Source organism: Plecotus auritus (assembly GCF_963455305.1).
Source record: "Plecotus auritus genome assembly, chromosome: 8".
Lineage (NCBI taxonomy): Eukaryota > Metazoa > Chordata > Mammalia > Chiroptera > Vespertilionidae > Plecotus > Plecotus auritus.
In genome coordinates, this window is record NC_137782.1 from 37,533,887 (window position 1) to 37,557,072 (window position 23,186).

Sequence of the window (23,186 nt, forward strand, 5' to 3'; positions counted from 1 at the left end):
CCAATATGGCTCAGTGGTTGAGCATCGACCTGAGAACCAGGAGGTCATGGTTCGATTTCCTGTCAGGGCTCATGCCTGGGTTGTGGGTTCAATCCCTGGTTTGGGGTGTGAAGGAGGCAGCTGATCAATGATTCTTTCTCATCACTGATGTTTCTAACGCTTTCTCCCTCTCCCTTCCTCTCTGACATCAATAAAAAGTATGTCTATATTTTTTATAGAAGGTAATGAGGAAGCTTTGCTAACAGTGGCATTCCTGTTTTGGCCCCTCTGTATTTCAGCACATGGTGAGCAGTGCTCTGGGGAGCCTTCTATGATTACAACTTGCACCTTTTCTTGGGACACTTTCTTGAAAGGATCAGCAGACATCCAATTTACTCAGATCTAATCCCAGATTAATGGAGTTTTTGCAGAGCTGATTACACTTGACTTACCAAGACTGGGTAAGTGTTTAAAAATACATTTACTGTTTTGCAGGTGATGTTTGATGTAATGCTGTTTAAAATATTTCTGTCTTGTTATAAATTGGAAAGTTATATTAACCAAGTAGACACATGGTTGGAGGGAAAATTGGTTGCCAGAAAATGGTATATTGATTAATATGTTTATCATGAGCTAAGCACACACTGATGTATTTAAAGATATTTTTATTACTTATGTGAAGTATAGGGAGTTTACATTTAGTGCAAGGGGGATTTAATGACAAACATTCTTCTTTTAAAATATAACTGCAAACTGTTTTATGAAACCTGTAATTGCTACAGTCTATGTTGTTTCTGCAGCTATAAAATCAATAACTGTGAAATGGAAAGGCTATTTCCTTTAAATTGGTTATGATGATGTTTATGCAAATCTTTCCCTGTGAGCTTTTCTTACCTGTCTTTCTAGTGCACATAGTCTTACTTCTGCATATCTTTTCCTCAATGTCAAACGTTTCTGTTCCAATATACTAAATTGCCAGTCACTCCAGTCAAGGTTAATTAACAAAACAGAGACTTGGGACTGGGGTGGGGAAAGAGAGCACCGTTGAATCAGATGGAATAGGAGTAGTAACTGCAGAGAAAACATGTGGGAGGTGAAGAGGATGAGCAAAGGTGACTCTTCCTTAAGCATACAAATTATTCTGCATCTCAAATACACAAGATTTGAGATGAGTCAGTGCCTCTTAGACATAAATAGAAAGATATTTATGGACTAGACCTCTCAAAATGTACATTTGCCTATTTTTCAAGTATTTTATACACAATGTAGGGAAAGGATATCCCAAAAGTTTCTAGTGTGCAAAGCCTGGTAAATGGAAAAAGGAAAGTGGAAGTCTGTGAATGCCCCTGGTTATAGCATGATGGCCGAGAACATCGGCTTTAAAAACAGATCGGTTTCTCTAGTTTGAACACTTACTCCCACAGTTTGGCCATGAATCTGGGGTAGTTGTAAAAATTAAGTGAGCCAATTTACAAAGAGTGCTTAGTATTGGACCTGGCACACATATACATCCTATCTAATAAAAGAGTAATATGCAAATTGACCATTCATCCGCTACACCCACGAGCCACGCCCACCAGCCATGCCCACCAGCCAATCACGAGGGAATATGCAAATAAACCCAACAAAGATGGCTGCAGCCACAGAAAGCAGGAGCAAGGCTTGAGTTTCCCTGGCAATGGAGGAAATCAAGCTTTCCGCCTGCCCTTGCCGGCCCAGGCCTCCACTCAATGCTACAAAGTTTCAATTATAGAAGATAAATAAATACCAACAGAAATGGTGGCAGCCACAAAGCTGGAAAGAGCAGGAGGCTAGGGTTGCCCACGGCATTGGAGGAAGCCAAGCTTCTGCAGCCTTGGCCTGCTTTGGCCTCCGCTTAAGGCTACAAAGTTTCAATTATAGAAGACACATAAATCCCAACAGAAATGGCTGCCGCCATGAGCGAGCAGAAGGCTTGACTCCACTCCAGGCTACAAAGTTTCAATTGTAGAAGATAAATAAATCCCAGATCCCAGGGCCTCTGCTTGGGTTGCCAGGGGTGTGGCTGTCCTGCAAACCACCACAGGCCCCTCACCCAGGCTGCCCCACACCCCAAGGGAACCCCCACCCTGATCCGGGACACCCTTTAGAGAAAACCAGCTGGCCCCCACCCATGCACCAGGCCTCTATCCTATCTAATAAAAGAGTAATATGCAGATTAACCATCACTCCAACACACATGATGGCTGCCCTCATGTGGTCAAAGATCCTGCCCCCATGTGGACACAAGATGGCCAGCAGGGGAGGACAGTTGGGAGGAGCCAGGCCTGCAAGGGAGGGTGTTTGGGGGCGATCAAGCCTGCAGGGGAGGGCAGTTAGGGGTGACCTGGCTGGCAGAGGAGGGAAGTTGGGGGTGACTGGGTCTGCAGGGGAAGGCAGTTAGGGGCAAACAGGCTGGCATGGGAGTAGTTAGTCATCAATCAGGCTGGCAGGGGAGTGGTTAGGGGGTGTTCAGGCTGGCAGGCAGAAGCGGTTAGGGACAATCAGGAAGGCAAGCAGGCGAGCAGTTGGGAGCCAGCAGTCCTGGATTGTGAGAGGTATGTCCGACTGCCTGTTTAGGCCTGATCCCAGTGGTCCCAGATTGGAGAGGGTGCGGGCTGAGCTGAGGGACACCCCTCCCCCCATGCATGAATTTCGTGCACTGGGCCTCTAGTCTTTAATAAATGGGTGTTACTATGTTAAATGATTGTACAGATATTTATAAGGATATTTGTAACTTTGCCAGTCTTTGATTTTAATAAAGTTTTCTTTATAAGAGCTTTAATTTGTCATCTATAAACTCTCTTATTATGTTGAATTTTCCTTATTCTCACCTCGCCAATTGCAGTTGGGAAGACATTACTATATTTTTCAAGATTAATTTTTTCCCAAATCTGGCATGTTTTAATTTATGAAGGGCATTGATATTTTAAATTTTACTAGTATGATATAAAACCTGTTGTTTTGCAGCATCTTAATATTGGGTAAATTATCTGACTTTTCTAAATTTCTTTATATTTGAAGTGAGAAAAATAGAATAGCTATCTAGGACAATTTTTGTAAAGATCAAATAATATAAGATACAGTGCATGACACAGAAGTATCCAATACATGTGAACTATTATTAATATTACTAATGTTATTGTTATAAATATTTTTCTTAAACATATTCTTATCTACCTCTGTCTGATTGCTGATGCTGTCAGTCTTTAATTTGTAGATCTTGAAGCAGGATGTTCTATAGAATTTTTAAAAATAGAATATTAATATGTACAAAATCTCAGGTCACTTTAACTTTTGAAGACATGACTCATCATTTTATACACTCAAAGTACAATATATTTAATTTAAACACAGTTATTGTTTCATGACTTTACTAAATTATCTTCAAAGACAACTGCTTTTAAAACTCCCTAAACTAGATTCTTTCCAGAGGACATTATATAGCTGCCATTTTAAATTGCTTCACATTTTTATGATTCTTAGTATCAAAGTTTGGCTGTTCCACCCTTAATTTTTCACCTTTTAAAATGTTCAGCCCATCTATTGAGTATATAAAGTTATAAAATAAATATTAAGTAATCAGGATACCATCAGTCTCTACTAACTACTTTATCTAATCTTTCTGAATTTGTACTCCATCTTATATCCAACGTTCTGAATGCTTAGAATTTCATTTCATTATTCAACCTTAATGCCCAACTCTGATTCAGATTATATTCACCAGTGAATTTTAGGAAACTGATCATTTTGGCCCCATCTCTCATAGGAAGATCTGATATTGACCATGCAAAGCTATGCACCGTGGTTGATGATAATGTTTTCTATGAGTTATTATGAACAATAAAATAAAAACTTCTGTTTAGATTTTTTACCTTTGATTTTTTCATTATTTGATTTATTTAAATAAGTTAATTGTATGAGAAAGTATTTCAATACACACCTAAAGATTTATGACATATGTAGAATTAACCAACAAAATAAACTTTCAATAGAGCCAACTAACTTTTATGTAACCTGGGCCTAAGCCATATTTTTTACAAAAATAGCACTTTACTTACATTTTTTTATTTTTGTTTGGACCGACTGATAACCCTCTTTATTAATTATAATTGATAATAAAGCTACACACACACACACACACACACATCTCTCAAGTGTTCATATAAAATTCAACCATTGACCCAGCCCCTTACATGAGCAAAGAGAAAATTACATGTCATAGGATCATTTTGTTACTAGTATAACGAACAGAATCCCTGTCTTGCCAGCTTAGGTAAAGGGGACTTTTTGGGGTGGCACATGAGGAATATTTTGTTGGGTTTCAGCCTGGCCTGGAGGAAGCCATTACTCCCTTAAGCTGATAGTATCTGTAGGCCTCATGGCCTCTCCTTTTTTGATCTTTCTGTGAATCTACATCATCACTATCTTTCTACCTTCAGACCTGCCCCTTCCCACACTTGCAGGTGGCCAGAGCAGTGGCCCCCAAATAGAGTTTACACAGACTTTCCATATCAGCTATCCAGAGCGAGGTGATCCATCTCTGTGGACCAGATTCTGTTTCTTGTGAGGATCTGATTGGTCCACTTCAGTCAGTTATTTATTCACAGCCCAATAAGCAGTAGTTAGAAGAATATGATTTCATGGGGCATGAATAAACTCCCTTTGTGCCAGTGAGCAGCAAAAAAACCCTAAGAATGAGCTGTGAGGACAGGAAGGCACCTTTGGCACCTGAATTGTAATAGACATATCGCAATGTAATAATAGTGATTATAGGCAGATTGGGATTTATGGGTTATTTGGGTGCTTCTTATATGATACATTGAAAGCTAATATTTTGATATATCAATTTGTGTCCTGAATGGCAATGGAAACCGAACAATAGTCTTATATTTCTAAATTATAAAAACATCATAAATGATTCATGGCATATGTTGAATATGCACACTTTGAATACCTGAATGTTAAAAATTGCTGATAGGAATTTAAATGTAAAAGTCCAGTGGAGTTCACACTTTTTCTAATGCCATAGCATTTCAATTCTGTAAGACTGCTGATTACTTCCTTTAAAGTACATTTCCCCACCAAATTTTAGAATAGTTGGTTCTTAAAGACTTAAAAACAGGGTATGGGGAATTTACCTTTCTCTTCTTGCATTCTCAGGTTTAGTATGTAAGCTTTGATGTCCAGATCTGGAGTTAGCCACATTGTTCAAAAAAAGAACCTTATTTCCTTTAGACAATGCCTATGTTGCCTTCCTTTTCAAAACCCTATAAGACTATAGGACTTCCCATTTCAGTCCCAATAATCTGAATTTTCAAATGACATAACACACAAATCCAAGTCCAATAAAACAAGTAGTATAATAATGATGCATCTTGGATTTTTTTCTATTCAATATGTGCTCAACAATTTTTATTACTCTTATAGTGCAAAGCATTACTGGGGATCCATTGCTGATCTTGTTCTTTCTCTTATGCAGTGGACAGGTTTGTGGGAGGTAGTTTGGAGTAGAAACAGAATTTTCATTTGATACGCTTTTGTCACTTAGTCCAATATTGCTCATTCTTTAGGATGGCTTTACTAGTAAAGCCAACCACATATAAATTGCTGCTTCTACTTGGGACATTCTCATCCATAACAAACTTGCCCCTATTAGGGTAACTTTATTGCTCAGTCAGCTGTTTTTTAATTTTGAGAAATTAACTGTTCACTTGTTTTTTTTTTAAATTTCTTTATTGATTAAGGTATTACATATGTGTCCTCATCCCTCCATTAACCCCCAACCCCCCCCCACTCATGCCCTCACCTACCTGGTGTGCATGTCCATTGGTTAGGTTTATAATCATGCATACAAGTCTTTTGATTGATCTCACCTCCTTTCCCCCACCCTCCCCTACCTTCCCTCTGAGGTCTGGCAGTCTGATCGATGCTTCTCTGCCTCTGGATCTCTCCCTGTTCATCAGTTTATGTTGTTCATTATATTCCACAAATGAGTGAGATCATGTGTTATTTATCTTTCTCTGACTGGCTTATTTCACTTAACATAATGCTCTCCAGTTCCATCCATGCTGTTGCAAATGGTAAGAACTCCTTTTTTACTGCAGCGTAGTATTCCATTGTATAGATGTACCACAGTTTTTTAATCTACTCATCTGCTGATGGGCACTTAGGCTGTTTCCAAATCTTAGCTATGGTGAATTGTGCTGCTATGAACATAGGGGTGCATATATCCTTTCTGATTCGTGTTTCTAGTTTCTTGGGATATATTCCTAGAAGTGGGATTACTGGGTCAAATGGGAGTTTGATTTTTAGTTTTTTGAGGAAATTCCATACTGTTCTCCACAGTGGCTGCACCAGTCTGCATTCCCACCAGCAGTGCACGAGGGTTCCTTTTTTCTCTGCATCCTCACCAACACTTGTCGTTTGTTGATTTGTTGATGATGGCCATTCTGACGGGTGTGAGATGATACTGCATTGTTGTTTTGATTTGCATCTCTCAGATAATTAGTGACATTGAGCATGTTTTCATATGTCTCTTAGCCTTCCTTCTGTCCTCCTTCGAAAAGTGTCTATTTAGGTCCGTTGCCCATTTTTTTATTGGATCATTTATCTTTCTTTTGTTAAATTGTATGAGTTCCCTGTAAATGTTGGAGATTAAACCCTAATCGATGATGATATTGGAAAATATGTTCTCCCATGCAGTGGGGTTTCTTGTTGTTTTGTTGATGGTTTCTTTTGCTGTGCAAAAGCTTTTTATTTTGGTGTGTAGTCCCATTTCTTTATTTTCTCTTTAGTTTCCATTGCCCTAGGAGCAGTATCAGTGAAGAAGTTCCTTTGGCATATGTCTGAGATTTCTCTGCCTGTGGATTCCTCTAGTATTTTTATGGTTTCCCATCTTATGTTTAAGTCCTTTATCCATTTTGAGTTTATTTTTGTGTATGGTGTAAGTTGGTGATCTAGTTTCATTGTTTTGCATGTATCTGTCCAATTTTCCCAACACCATTTGTTGAAGAGACTATCTTGACTCCATTTTATGTTCATGCCTCCTTTGTCAAATATTAATTGGGCATAGTGGTTTGGGTTGATTTCTGGGTTCTCTATTCTATTCCATTGATCTATATGTCTGTTCTTGTGCCAGTACCAGGCTGTTTTAAGAACAGTGGCTTTGTAATACAGCTTGATATCTGGTATTGAGATCCCCCCTACTTTGTTCTTCTTTCTCAGGATTGCTGCAGCTATTCGGGGTCTTTTTTCATTCCAGAGAAATTTTTGGAGAGTTCGTTCTAGGTCTGTGAAATATGTCGTTGGTATTTTAATGGGAAGTGCATTGAATTTATAGATTGCTTTGGGTAGTATGGACATTTTGATGATGTTGATTTACCAATCCATGAACACGGTATGTTCTTCCATCTATTTATGTCTTCCTCTATCTCTTCTTTCAGTGTCCTGTATTTTTCCGCATATAGGTCTTTTACCTCCTTAGTTAAGTTTATTCCTAGGTATCTTAATTTTTTTGGTGCGATGGTAAGTGGGATTGCTTTTTTAGTCTCTCTTTCTGTAAGTTCACCATTGTTGTAAAGAAATGCCATAGATTTCTTGGAATTAATTTTGTATCCTGCTACATTGCCGAATTCATTTATTAAGTCTAATAATTTTTTGATGGAGTCTTTAGGGTTTTCTATGTACAATATCATGTCATCTGCAAATAAGGACAGTTTTACTTCTTCTTTTCCAATTTGGATGCATTATATTTCTTCTTGTCTGATCGCAATGGCTAGTACTTCCAGTACTATGTTGAACAGGAGTGGTGAGTGTGGGCATCCCTGTCTTGTTCCTGTTCTTAGGGGAAATGGTTTTAGTTTTTGCCCATTGAGTATGATGTTGGCTGTAGATTTTTCATATATGGCTTTTATGTTGAGGTATGATCCTTCTATTCCCACCTTGCTGAGTGTTTTGATCAAGAAGGGGTGCTGGATTTTGTCAAATGCTTTTTCTGTGTCAATTGATATGACTATGTGATTTTTATCTCTCAATTTGTTTATGTGATGTATCATGTTTATTGATTTGTGGATATTGTACCATCCTTGCATCCCTGGGATAAATCTTACTTGGTCATGGTGTATGATCTTTCTGGTGTATTGCTGGATCCGATTTGCTAGAATTTTGTTGAGGATTTTGGCATCTATGTTCATGAGGGATATTGGCCTGTAATTCTCTTTCATTGTGTTGTCTTTATCTGGTTTTGGTATTAGGTTGATGCTGGCTTCATAGAATGAGCTTGGAAGTGTCCCTTCCTCTTGAATTTTTTGGAATAGTCTTAGGAGGATAGGTTTTAGTTCTTCCTTGAATGTTTGGTAAAACTCCCCTGTGAAGCCGTCTGGCCCCGGGCTTTTGTTTGCTGGAAGCTTTTTGATGACTGCTTCAATTTCTTCCATAGTTATTGACCTATTGAGATTATTAGAATCTTCCTGATTGAGTTTTGGAAGGTTGTATTTTTCTAGGAATATGTCCATTTCCTCTAGGTTGGCTAGTTTGTTGCAGTAGAGTTGTTCATAGTATTTTTTAACAATACTTTGTATTTCTGTGGGGTCTGTTGCTATTTCGCCTCTCTCATTTCTGATTTTGTTTATTTGAGTCCTCTCTCTTTGCTTCTTGGTTATCCTGGCTAGAGGTCAATCAATCTTGTTTATCCTTTCAAAGAACCAGCTCTTGGCTTCATTGATCTTTTGTATTGCTTTTTTGGTCTCTATGTCATTTATTTCTGCACTGATCTTTATTATCTCCTTCCCACTGCTCACTCTGCGCTTTTCTTGTTGCTCTCTTTCTAATTCTTTGAGTTGTAGAGTTAGATGTTTTACTACCATAGTTTCTTGTTTATTGAGGTAGACTTGTACAGCTATAAACTTCCCTCTCAGGACTGCTTTCATTGTGTCCCATAGATTTTGGATCATTGTGTTTTTGTTGTCATTAGTTTCCAGAATGCTTTTAATTTCTTCTTTGATCTCTTTGGTAACCCAGTCATTATTTAATAGCATGCTATTCAGCTTCCAAGTGTTTGAGATTTTTGGATTGTTTTTATTGTAGTTTATTTCTAATTTCATGGCATTGTGGTCTGAAAAGATGTTTGGTATGATTTCAATCTTCTTGAATTTGGGGAGACTTTGCTTGTGACCCAATATGTGGTCTATTTTTGAAAATGTCCCATGTGCACTTGAGAAGAACATATATTCCGTGGCTTTGGGGTGAAATGTTCTGAAGATGTCAGTTAAGTCCATCTGATCTAGTGAGTCATTTAGGATTGCTGTGTCTTTGCTGATTTTTTGTCTAGAGGATTTATCCAGTGATGTCAGTGGTGTATTAAAGTCCCCTACTATGATTGTACTGTTGTCAGTCTCTCACTTGATATCTTCCAGGAGTTTTGTTATGTATTTGGGTGCTCCTGCGTTGGGTGCATATATGTTTATCAGTGTTATATCCTCTTGTTGTATCGATCCCTTTAGTATTATGAAGTGGCCTTCCTTATCTCTTGGTAAGGCATTTACTTTGAGGTCTATTTTGTCAGATATAAGTATTGCTACCCCAGATTTTTTTTCATTTCCATTTGCCTGAAAGATATTTTTTCATCCCTTCACTTTCAATCTGTGTGAGTCTCTTGTTCTGAGGTGGGTCTCTTGTAGACAGCATATATATGGGTTGTGTTTCTTTATTCATTCAGCCACTCAATGTCTTTTGACTGGAGCATTTAGTCTGTTTATGTTTAAAGTTATTACTAAAAGGTATTTGTTTGTAGTCATATCCATTTTTGTGTCTGTCTTACCTGTTTATTTCTTCTTTTTACAGTATTCCCTTTAGCATTTCTTGCAATGCTGGTTTGGTGGTGATAAATTCTCTTATCCTTTTGTTGTCTGCGAAGCTCCTGATTTCCCCTTCAATTTTGATTGATAGTCTTGCTGGATAGAGTATTCTTAGATTCAGTCCTTTGCTTTGCATCACTTTGTATACTTCATTCCATTCCCTTCTAGCTTGATGTGTTTCTGTTGAGAAATCATTTGATAATCGGATGGGGGTTCCTTTGTAGGTAACTCTCTGTCTCTCTCTTGCCGCCTTTAAGATTCTCTCTTTGTTGATGATATTTGCCATTGAAATTATGATGTGTCTTGGTGTGGCTCTTTTGGGGTTGATCCTGCTTGGGATTCTCTGTACTTGTGTAACTTTTTCTTCCCCATATCCGGGAAGTTTTCTGTCATTATTTCTTCAAATAGATTTTCTAATCCTTGCTGCTCTTCTTGTCCTTCTGGCAGCCCTATTATACTTATGTTACTTCATTTTATGTTGTCCCAAAGCTCCCTTAGGCTTTCCTCCTGATTTTTAATTTTTTTCTCCAATTGCTGTTCAGATTGAGCTTGTTTCTGTACCTGACCTTCTAACTCACTAATTCGGTCCTCTGCTTCTTCTAGTCTACTGTTGAAAATTTCCATGGTGTTTTTGATTGTAGCTATATCACTTTTCACTTCTTCCTGATTCTTGCATAGGTTGTTGATTTTCTCATTCATCTGATGTATAAATTCCACGACCATTACTCTAAACTCTTTTTCGGTCATGTTGCATGCTTCAATTTCACTAATTTTCTTCCTTGGCGACTCCTCATTTTCTTTCCTCTGGGGATAGTGTCATCTCCCCATTCTGACTGTCACCAGAAGGTTCAAACTTCGAGTTGCGTGGACCTGGGCCGTGTGCCGTGGGAACTTCGCACCACCCGAGTTTCACTGAAGTGCTTCAACACTAGTACGTGTGGCTGCCGTGGGTTGGTGGGAACCAGGCTTGCCCAGGGTCAGTGTTCCCAGCGTTCAGTGTGGTCTCATGTGCGCACCTAGAATCAGGGACCCTGCCTGCACCGCACTGTTGGCGTGGGCCGAAAATGAGTCCCCTAGTGTGTGCTAGGAGTCAGAGTTTCCCTGTGACTGCACCAAGAATCGAGTATCCGAGTCTCTGTTGCCTTGTGCGGCTTTTCACTGAGAATCAGGGTCCCCGTGTGCGCATGCACCAAGAATTGGAGTCACTGGCTCTTAGTGTGAATGCGCTGTGAGTCAGGGATCCCAGGCGTAGACAGTAAGAAACAGAGTCAAGTCGGTGGTGCTCAGTGCTGCCTCTTGCCAGGAGAATTTCGGTCCAGGTCCCCATGGGGGACTGGGTTGCACAACAGCTCTGTGGCGTGCCTTCGCTGTGGAAAACCGACTTCCATGTGCGCTTGCCCAGAATCAAAGTCAGGTGGCACTGCCACCCTGTGTGGGCTTCGGGTTTTTTCGCCCGATTGCATTGCGTGGAGCAGATTCCAGTCTCTGAAATTCCAGTAGCAGCGCAGCAGTCCACGCGCACTCTCTCAGGCTCAAATTCCCTGTAGGAGAGCTGCGTCCTGTGTGCATACTCTCAAGCTCAATTCCCGCCACCTGCCCCCCCGCCACCGACCTCCCCCCCTGCGCTGTGGCTGAGTGAGGGGCGGGTCTATCAGTTACTATGGCACTATCCGTGAGCCTGCGGGGTGGGGTGGGGGGTGGGATAGGCTCTTTGACTCACAGAAATCTGCTGCTGGGAAGTCTGGATTCTTGTTGTCTGTTGGTCTGAAGCTGTGGTCGCAGGTCTCTGTCCCCAGTGGCTGCAGGGTCCTGGTTTGTGTCTGAGACCAGGATCCTAGTCTCAAGCAGCTCTGTTTCTCAAGATGGCATGGTCTCCATGACCACACCGACCGCCCAGAAGTGTCCGCTTTGTGCGTGGGGCTCCGCTGTCTAAGATTGCCCGGTTTGGCAGCCCCTTGGAGGACCTGCAGAATCTAACTGTCCCTAGCTCATACACACACACACCACACACATCTACACTCTCCTCTATGGGTTCCTCACTCTCTCACACTCTCTCCCTCCCTACCTTCCTGCCGGTTGCCATCTTCCCGATCCTGTTTTTGTTTTTTAAAAGATGTTTTTATTAATTTCAGAGAGAGGAAGGGAGAGAGAGATAGAAACATCAATGATGAGAGAGAATCATCGATCAGCTGCCTCCTTTACGCCACCTCCTGGGGATCGAGCCTGCAACCCTGGGCATGTACCCTGACCAAGAATTAAACTGTGACCTCCTGGTTCATAGGTTGATGCTCAACCACTGAGCCACACTGGTTGGTCTCTGTTCACTGTTTTATTGTATGTTCCTGTAGCCATTTGAGCTATAAGGCATAAAAGGAGAGATTCTTTTTTTTCCTTGAAGTATAATTGACATATAACATTAGTTTCAGGTGTACAACATATTCAATATTTATATATATTGCAAAATGATCACAATAAGTCTAGTTAACATTTGTCACCATATGTAGTTACACATTTTTTTCTTGTGATGAGAACTTTTAAGATACTCTCTTACCAGCTTTCAAATATACAATACAGTGTCATTAACTATAATCACTATGCTGCACATTACATCCCTGCACTTACATATGATTGAAGTTGGTACTTTTTAACCCCCTTCATTCATTTCACTCACCCCTCATCCCTCTCCTCTGGCAACCACCAACCTGTTCAAGATAGAGATTCTTGAACCAACTTGTTTTGAATACTGTTAGTGTCTCAATACATCTATTGAATTAACTACTATGTAAATTTGTGTTCAATTTTTCATTGTTCTAAGTCAATGTAAACACTACTAAGCTTTTACAGTTTCTCATGTCTTTCTTCATTGTTCCTTTGATTTTTCTCAAAGACTTGGAGTACCACTAAGATGTATTGCAACTGCCATATTTTCTATAATTTAGATAAAGTCAAAACTCAGATTATTGCTTTTTTTCAAAAGCATTTTTAGGATAAAATCCAGACTTGGACAAGTCTAAAGTGAGAAGGTATAAGTGGTTATAACCTCTGTAGTTTCAAATCTCTTTCCACCCTGCCTTATGGAGATAGGAAACTTCTGCTCTCTTTCACATCTTAGATGCCTATAGAGTTGATCCCTTTGTGGAATGCAGTGTGAAGTTGACCTGCATGATTTGAGGCTATGAAGACACATCTCTAAAATTCAGACTAAGTCTGTTTTACAAACCTTTGCAAACTGAGGTCTAGAAGCTTCTGGATCATCAGAGCCAGAGGAGTCATTTGCTACATACAGTAACAGGGAGATGCTTTCACAGTGACAAAATCAGGTTCAGAAACAGGTAATTCACAGGGTTCATATTGCCCAATCAAGAACTTGAGTTATTCCACTTCCTTTGATCAACTTATATGAAAATGACATTAAAGTGCTAACCCAAAAAAAATGTCAATTGGTACTTAAATTGTCACAGAGACTAAGATATGAAATGAACTGACATAGGGGTCTGTTCATTCAGTAATGTATTTAGTTAGAAATGAGTGCCTTTCATATATGGGTGGCACTGATATTAGGACTTAAAGGAAATGCTTGTTATTGTTTTTTAATCCAAGAATGTTCTCAATTATGAAAATGACCACAAATTCTATATTAATGGTGATGTTACAGATCTTCCCATCTGAAGTGGGTTGTTTTGGTCAATGGGATATAGCAGAAGTGATTGAGTAGAGTCTTGAAAAGTTCTTGCAAAGTGGATCTTGCCCTCTTGATGTTTTTAGTACTTAGTATGCATGGGAAGAAGCACAGGTCACCTGCTAGATGATGAGAGACATGTGGCCCCATAACCAGCCAACTGCCATCTGAGACCAGAACCCCAAGCCTACTCTCAAGCTCATCTCAAATGCCTGAACCAACCTAGCTAACATCAGCTGAACCCGACCTAGATCAACAGAAAAACAAGGCAAGCATATTATTGAGCTAATTAAATCGTTGTGAGCTAGATAAATGGTTGTTGTATTCAGCCATTGAATTTTTGGGTGGTTTGGTAAAAAGCAAGTGTAAACTGATACAGAATATGAAAGTAATGTACTTTTAAAACATATATGGTTAAATATCACCAACTTCAATTACTAGAATTTGCTGACAGAGAAATTTTATACAGTTGGGAAAAGTTGAGGAAGAAGAGTTTGGCTCTAAGTTCAACTTTAATTCAAATGATGTCCTACTTCTACTAGATTACTAGCCTTCCCTCTAATGCAGGCCCTTTGAGGTGACAGCCCAGAAACAAATCTAAAATATTCTAATGTTCCTGTCCCTTATATTGTCCCATTGTGCCTCTAGTTTTAAATTCAGATCAAAAGAAGAGTTGAATTTGGTTGGCATATTTGAATGAGGCCTAAGAAATGTACCTTTAGAATTTCTTGTTTTCACAAAATTAATCTTTACAGTCATATAAATAAGTTTTTATTTTACTAAGATTATAAATTCAGAATCTAAAGTTTATAAACTTGCTATTACTCTTTTCTTAGCTCTTCTATTTTATGGTGCACAAAATATCATTCTTTTCCATTTGAAATAATAAACCCATAATTTTGTTTTTAGATATATGACAAGAATGTGCCAAATTGAGAGTTGTTGAAACTAATTACTAATCATGATGTGTCTGTTAAAAATTGTGATAATACTAGTATATCTTGTTAATAGCATACAAACTAAAATTACAATTAATATGCTTTTTATCTCTACTGGAGTCACAATATACCATTTAACTCTCACTCCCCCTTCAGTTCATGGTCAAAGAACCCTTCCTCAAATAAGCCTGTTTACAAATTCAATCTATTTCAGTTTACTATGGGTTTTCAAAAAGCTGTGTTCCTTTCTTCATTGGACTTTTTCTTTAAAAAAATGTTTTCATTGATTTGAGAGAGAGGAAGTGAGAGGAGAGCGAGAGATAGAAACAGTGATGAGAAAGGAACATCGATCGGCTGCCTCCTGCACACTCTCTACTGGGGGTCAACCCTGCAATCCAGGCATGTGCCCTGACCGGGAATCGAACCAGTGACCTCTTCATGCATGGGACCATGCTCAACCAACTGAGCAACACTAGATAGACTATGGGACTTTTTCAATGAATATTTACACTTTTATTCAATGATGTCAGTCTTCTTCATTGAATTGTAAGCTCCTTGAGAGCATAGATAAAACATCTCTAGACATCCCATTCTATTTTCAGCAGGCAATGCAGTATCTGGTATCTAGTATGCATCAAACAAATATTTATTGAAAATAAATTAATGAAGAGACAGCTTTTTTCTTTTCTTTTTTTTTTTTTTTGCATGCACGAGGTCTTAGTTTAAATGGTAACAGTAAAAGTGCTGAGGTGAATTTATTCCATCCAGAGACAACTGCTGAAGTTCTAAACAGGAAAAAAAAGTAAAAATAGCTAAATAAATCTAGAGATATCCCATATTCATATATTGAAAAATTCAATATTGTTAATGTTGCATTATATCCAAAGTGACCTATATTTTAAATGTAACCTGAAAATCTTGTAAGTCCTTGCCAGGTAGCTCAGTTGGTTAGTGTTGTAGTGCCAAGATTTTCGGGCTCAATCCTTGGTTAGGGCACATACAAGAATCAACTAATGAATGTATAAATAGGTGGAACAGCAGGTCAACCTCTCTCTCTCTCTCTCTCTCTCTCTCTCTCTCAAATCAATAAATTAAAAACAAAGTATCTTAATAGATTGACTATTTGATTCTGTAATGCACATGATATCACAAAAAGGGGGGAGAATCAAAATAATTCTCAAATAGAAAACAAATTTGAACTTACAGTACTTGATTTAAAGTCTTACCATAAACTATATTAGTACATTATAGATTATATTAATCAAGACAATGTGGTGTTCAAGTAAAAGTATTTATTTAGCTCAATGTGGGGGGAAAAAAAGAGAAAGTCCATGAATATGGTAAATTGAATTTTGCCAAAGTAATTCAATACAAAAATGCTGTTTTAGTAATTAATGATGTTGGAACAATTGGATATCCATGTGGGAGAAAAATGACATGACTCAACCATTAACTCACATCCTACACAAAGACTAATTCAATCTGGTTTATTTACCTATAATCTACAACATGTAGGGAGGGGAAAAAACAAAGGAGAATATTTTTGTGAATTTGGGTGAGGCAAAAACCACAAGTCCTAAAATGAAAAAATTAATAAATTGGATTTTTAAAAATTAAAAGATATTGCTTTCAAAATACACTACTTAGAAAAGTTAAAGACAAACCACAGACTGCAAGAACGTATTTGTAAAACTGATGATGAAAAAATTTGTATCTAGTATATATAAGAATTCTTAACACTTAATAACAACCTGATTTTTTTAAATGTCATCATTTGAAATGTCATCACTGAAGATATAGGAATGGCAAATAGCTCATGGCTAGATGCTCAACATCATTAGTAATTAGAGAAATGAAAATAAAAATAAAAAATAAAATCATTTACGACTTGCTGAGATGGCTAAAATAAAAACAGGACTGTGGGATCCCTTAACACGACCCGCGTGGTTCAGGGCCCACTCAGGGTCCTGTTTCTGGAGGCGGCCGCACACTAAAATGAAGAGAGAGACTAGAAAAGAGTTAATTTGGGAAAATGGGGGGCCAGGCGGGAGTCAACCTCTAGTGGGAAGACTATCGCTAGGCTCTGGCCTTGCTATCCCTTTTATTCAGGCTATGGGATACACCCATTACCCTTAAGCAGCTTTGGGAAACACCCATAGCCCTTAAGCAGGTAATAAGCGGATTATCATATTAGTAAGAATTTACATGATTACAAGATGGGGAAGTTGCCTCAGTTACCATTGTTTCAATTACCGTAGATAGGGAGTGGTTGGCTCTGACCTTTCAGAGCTTCAAGGTTGACCAGCCTCTTTCTATTAGTGAGACAATGATTGGTTTCCGGCACAGGACTAACAATAACAAATGCTGGTAAGGATGAAGAGCAACTGGAAATATCATACATTACTTGTAGAAATGTACAATGGTGGAACTTCATTGGGAAACAGTTTCACAGTTCAAGTAAAGCAAACACTTTCTGTATGTCCCAACAACATTAGCACTAGGTATCTCTCCAAGAGAAATGAACACACAAGTTTACACAATGACTTGTATTCAAATGTTCTTGGCAGCTTTATTTATAATAACCAAAGACTGGATACATACCCAAGTGCCCATCAACTGGGTGCATAGGTAAAGAAGTTGTGGAATATGGATACAATGTGATGCTATCAGCTTTTATAAAGAACAGATTATTAATTCACACAACATGAATACATCTCAAAATCACTTTACAAAGTGAAAGAAGCCAAACTCAAAACATTCAATACTATATGATTCCATCCACCTGAACCTCTGGAAAAGGAAAAACTACAATGACAGGAAGCAAAACAATGGTTTTCAGGAGCTGGGAGTCAGGTGAGAATATTGACTACCAATGGGCACAAGGGAACTTTCTGGAGTACAAAAAGTATTCTATATACTGATTTAGATGGGGTCTATACAAGGGCATACTTCTTACAAATATTATTAGGTTGTACGTGAGCATTAGTGAATTTTATTGCATGCAGTTTATATTTCAAGGAAGTGCATTTTTTATAAATGCTTGATTTTCTACCGAGACTTGAGCACAATCCATTACGTTTACAATCTTGTGTAATTTCTAATTCTAGTACTTGGTCTTTAGATTCATAAAAAAAATTACAGAGTTTAAAAACTCCTGATTACATAAAACTCTATAGAGTGAAAAATGTTGGGAAAATATAATTGTCTGAAACAACATTGGTATTCAGTCCAGCCAGCATGGCTCAGTGGTTGAGCGTTGATCTATGAACAAAGAGGTCATGGTTCAATTCCCAGTCAGGGCACGTGCTCAGGTTGTGGGCTCGATCCCAAGTGTGGGGTGCACAGCCAATCAATGATTCTCTTTCATCATCATTGATGTTTCTATTTCTCCCTCTCCCTTCCTCTTTGAAATCAATAAAAAATATATTTAAAAAAAAACAATAACATTGGCCTTCATAAAGAAAATATTCCTGAAAAATTGTTTCTAAGTATACACTGAATCCCCTGCTACCTCCTCATTTTATTACATAATACCCAGAATCATCTAATACCTTAAGTGATAAAATATGGAATGCTCTTGTATCAGTTTCTAAATTTTCATAATTTGAATGAATTGTTTTAATGTTTCCCCAGATGACTATTGGTCAGCTTTCACTTTTCTTGGAGTGCTTAAAATCTATCTTTGATGTCCACATGGATACTATCAAGTTTGGAAATTATTAGTGTCTTTAGAGTTTGATTTTAAAGTAAATGTGGCCAGTGGGCTTAGGGACTGCTTTAAGTTGGAAGTTGCTAGAGATAAATCCTCAAATTGTATGAGAAGCAGTTCTGCTATTTTTCACTGTTGTTAAAAGGTCAGTGACAAACTGTCCCCATCCCCAGTCTTGGAGCTGCTGAGTATTTGGTAGCTGTCTCTTCTTGTCAATGATTCAGTGATTTTGACCATGAGCATGAAGCCCATTAACTGGTAAAATGATCACAATGATGTAAGACTTGTAATTAAGTAATTTTTCTTATGGCTAACACAGATTGATGTTGTGCAAATTATTCCTGCTAACTCATTTTCTATTACTATTAATCACATACAGCGTGTCCAAATAATGCATACACACTCTGAATGATTATAATGTCAGTGTTTATTAACATACAGTTCATTTTCAAAATTTAAAAGAATCTACAGAGATAAATCCCTTTTTTTTTTGTCCATGCCTGTTTTCAACTGATGACCATTCTGGTTCAGGCACTGCTGATGACACAAAGCAATGAAATCACAAACATCAAAAATAATTTCATTCGGTATTTGTGCCATAAACTTTATCTTTTATATATCCCCTTAAAAAAGTCTAGTGGATAAATTTTCTTTGTTCAAAGTTTAGTTTGGCTTCACTCATTGTTTCAAATCAGTTAAACTTTAAAAGATGTGAAAATTAAGCAAGTTTTCAGCTGTTAAAGTGTTTATACATTTTGATCTGTGTTCCCCCAAAAATATATACACACCTTGAATAATTGTAAAGGTAGTGTTTGTACTTCAACTGTGTTTTCAAACTTTCAGTAGCATTTTATGGTGAATTTCCTTTGTTCAAAGCTTTTTCTGGCTGAAAAGAAAGAGACATCAATTGAGCTATCAGCTGTTTAAGTGTGTATACATGATTTCGGGACACCCTGTATATTCATAAATTTGTAGTGAATATAAATTCTGACAATACTGAGGAATCTAAATTTTGCATATTGAAAATGATGTTTTTGTTTTCTCTACCTAAATGCTTAGTCCTCATACTGAGAGATGAGAAAAAAGCATTGATAACATTGCTTTTAAAAATAATGTTTATCTTATGAATGATGACAAAATTAATAACCTTTTTGTTGTATCCAGTGCTATTTATTAAACATATCTACTTTTCCATTCTTAAATTCAGGAATTAAAATAGTCATAAAGGCTATTTTAAAGTTAGCACCCAGAAAGGCTTCATTAGGTCTCACAATGCATAATAGATACAAGGAGAACAGTGATCTTAGGTAATTTTTTACTTTCTTTAAACAACATCAAGAATCATGAGTTAGTTGGTTTTTTCAGTCTTATGAGGGTTTTTCCCCTGTGTCATTATTTGTGTGTGTGTGTGTGTGTGTGTGTGTGTGTGTGTGTGTGTATAAAACTGTAATTAGGGTTTCCACCACAGATGTCTTTTTTAAAGCTTGGAAAGGGCAACTTTAATTCATTATAAATGAGGGCAAGAATGAATTAAAATCATAGTTTTTTTTATTGTGCTTATAGGAAAGAGAATGAAGGTGGCATGTTAATTGTACAGCCCCCCATTTGACAGATCTTTTTGGCTGTATGTATTTATCGCCTACTCAGTTTTGCTACTGCTTTGGTTAAGGAGAATTTCAAAATTTACTGTGCAAGTGTGCTCAAGAGAACAAGAGAATTACAGCTCTGAGACCATGTGAGAATATATAAAAATATATTAAATTTACAGAGACACTTAAAAAATAGATATAATTAAGCTGTTCGGCTTGAATGCATTTAGGAAAAAAACTGAGCTCATCAAATTGCCATCTTCCACATTTGGAGTTGGGATGGTCAGTTTCCTTAGCCCTCCTCCCATCCCATGCTAGAATGATGCAAGCAGCTGTAAAAGTGTGGGAGGAATAAACAGTGGGAATGTGAGCAATTTACAATGCCTCTGTCTTTCCCAGAACTGCCTCCTTTCAAAGCATGCTGTGTTTAGGGGGGAAATGTCCTCAGCACCTTCTAACCTCCTCCCATAGTATTTTTAAAGTGATTCTACTGGAATTTAATTAACACTTGATAATGAAATTCTTAACACAAAGTGTTAATAACAAAGATAAAGTTGAAGGTAGAAGGGAAGGGAGACAAGTGATGGGTCAATTTCCCTCTAGGAGTGCAATGGGCTGAGACCTGACCAGGAGTGGATAGATTGGCCCCATAACAATCTATGCTGGCAGTGGCTGGCATGCCCATTCTGGCCAATGGCCTCTGTTCCCAGGTGTGATTGACAGCAAGTATCTTTGCTAGTCCTACCCCGCCCCCCCCAACTTTTGTGGGCTGTATCTATCTTCCCTTTGCTCCTTTCTTGTTATTGCTAACTAAGTTAATTATAATGATATCAGGCTTAATGCATTATTTTAGATTTTTGCCTTCACTTGAATTAGGCTTTGATTTTAATGTCATATTACAACTTTCAGATTTCCTACTATCTTTCACACAGTGCAATTTTATGGTTCATAACTTCACATCTTAATAATCCTTATTCTCTATAAAACTTTGTAAATTATGCTTTGTCAAGCAGTAGTAATGCACTGAATTTTTCTTCAAATTAAGAAGGGTGAAACTATAATGTTATTGTTTTTAAGATTTTTTTTAAAATATATTTTTTATTGATATTTCACAGAGAGGAAGGGAGAGGGATAGAGAGCTAGAAACATCAATGAGAGAGAAACATCGATCAGTTGCCTCCTGCACACCTCCCACTGAGGATGTGCCCGCAACCAAGGTACATGCCCTTGACCGGAATCGAACCCGGGACCCTTCAGTCCGCAGGCCAACGCTCTATCCACTGAGCCAAACCGGTTTCGGCTATAATGTTATTGTTTTAATGATGTCTGAAATAAAAAGAATCCTGGGAATTATCTGTTTCCAACTGTAATATCTGCTAACGTTTGTGTTTTATCATTTTGGGGGTCAAATTCTAATTATTCTTCAGCTCTTTGCCTTTATCCTCCATCTCATATTTGCATTTGAGATTCTGAAGTGAAACAAGAGAGATACTGAAATAGAAACACAATCATGAGTGAATAGGACGTATGCAACTCACTTTGGGGAGCTTGTTCATTTTCAGACTTCTTTAATATCCATGAATTCAGTGGGAGAATTAGTCATGAAGTTGTGACTTCTGAGTCCTGAAAAACAAATTTTACCTTCAGTTTTTATTCCCCAGGAGCAGAAAATAGAACAAGAAATATACTCCCTTACTGTTAGAATATTCAGGAAACTACATTGAATAAATTTTGGTCAAAAAAAAAAAATAAGGTAACTCCAGCCATGATATTTTAAAAACTACAATACTTTAATTTTAAATAGTTTAATACAATAATGGTGTATCTATTCTTTTCTATGCCGTGTTATGATTTGTCATGGCCTGCCATATGTTATTAGAGCAGAGTAAACATGGTAATAATTATAGCCCCACAAGCAAATCATATCATTTGGAAAAGATGGTACCAGATAAAAAATTGTATAAGTAGGTGAACATGTCAGTAAGAGAAGTCCAGCAACAAGTACTGAATAGGTGTCCCAACAGGTGTCGGGCAGAGAAGCAGGAAATCTAAGGTCAATAGTGTGATATGACCATGTGTATGAAATGGGAAAGTATATAGACTTAATCTTTATGCCCTACACTCTTTCAAATTTTGAATGGAAATAGTAGAACCTGGCCAGATTTCAAAACAGGCAAGTGACATCTCCACTTAGGGTGTCTCATGCCCAGGGCATCGCTCAGTGTGGACAGGAGGCCTGGATGGAGGTGATGTGTTAAGAATGACTGGAGTAGGGTAAGGATTGATGGTAAAAGATGCCCCCTCCCCCCAAAAAAAAACCCGTCACCATAAAACCCTGACACAGAGGCGGCAATAACAGTCAAGGTCCATGTACTGAATAAACTAGCAAGCTCAGCAGGGATATGGGCATGGGAGAAAACATCATGGATCTAGTCACCAAATTATGGCATAAGGTATACAACAAGTCTTATAAAAGGTTGATCCTGATCATTAAATAACCAGGGCACAGAACAATGCCAGAACTCGATGCAAAGTGTCAGTGTTCACCTCAAGTGCCTTACGTCCTTCCTGACGTGGCCAGGATGTGGCTGCTGCTGTGCAGAGAGTGCAGTGGCGGAGACCTGTGGCTGACACTCTTCGTCCATGGGCTTCCTTCTTGTCTTCTGTGCTTGGAGACCCCTCTACTCGTCCACCGTCCTCCAGGACACAGTTGCAGCAGGGGAGAGAAGCATGGTTTTCTGGGTTGTCTCTGAATGAGACTGTGCCAGAATGGCAGTTGAAGCAGGGTTTCTACCTACAGCTGCGCCACCCTAGCCTTGCCTGATTACCCTCTTCCCCATCCATCCTGTCATGTCACTTTACCGTAGGAAGGGAGGAGAGACAAGAGCCACTTGTTTTCTGTGTTGTACACCTGTGTATAGTAAATAGAACTTGTGGTATTATGACATATCAGGCAAATATTAGAGACAAATAATATGAATATTTATAAACTGTATTAAAAAGGTTTTTGTATTTTTATTAATTTCTTTAATATCTGGTACCTAGGCCAAATTACCTTTTCTTAGTTTTACTTTGAAAATAACTTTATTTAAAAGCTAATTGAACTTCAAACTGATTTAAAAGGTATAATTGCAATGAATTTGGTCATTATAGGCATAATAAATAACATTCAATGCATAACACTAGAAGATTATACCTTTTCCCCTTGTCTACTTCTACAGAGAATTTAAGGAAATTTACTGTTTAAAACTCTTATAAATCAATATAATTAGAGAGTATTCAAAAGACATATCAAAAGCTCATTAACAGGAGAATGAGGGAACTTCCAGGTACCAGGAGTATTTGTTATGACAAGTAAGCACTTAATTCACTGTGAAATGTCTATATAGTAACATGGTCGCCTGTATAGTCCATATT

General features: G+C 38.0%; 1 protein-coding gene across 6 annotated transcripts in view; it reads left to right on the forward strand.

Moving 5' to 3' along the window:
• The window catches only part of DLGAP1 (DLG associated protein 1), a gene marked incomplete at its 5' end in the record, with an annotated part of 693,962 nt that overhangs the window by 117,744 nt on the left and 553,032 nt on the right, over positions 1–23,186 (forward strand). For 5 of the 6 annotated variants that reach the window (XM_080685502.1, XM_080685519.1, XM_080685518.1 and 2 more), the window contains one exon: positions 279–440. Of the gene's footprint in view, positions 1–278; positions 441–23,186 lie in introns of those variants that run through there. The other variant, XM_080685517.1, reaches the window with a different exon arrangement.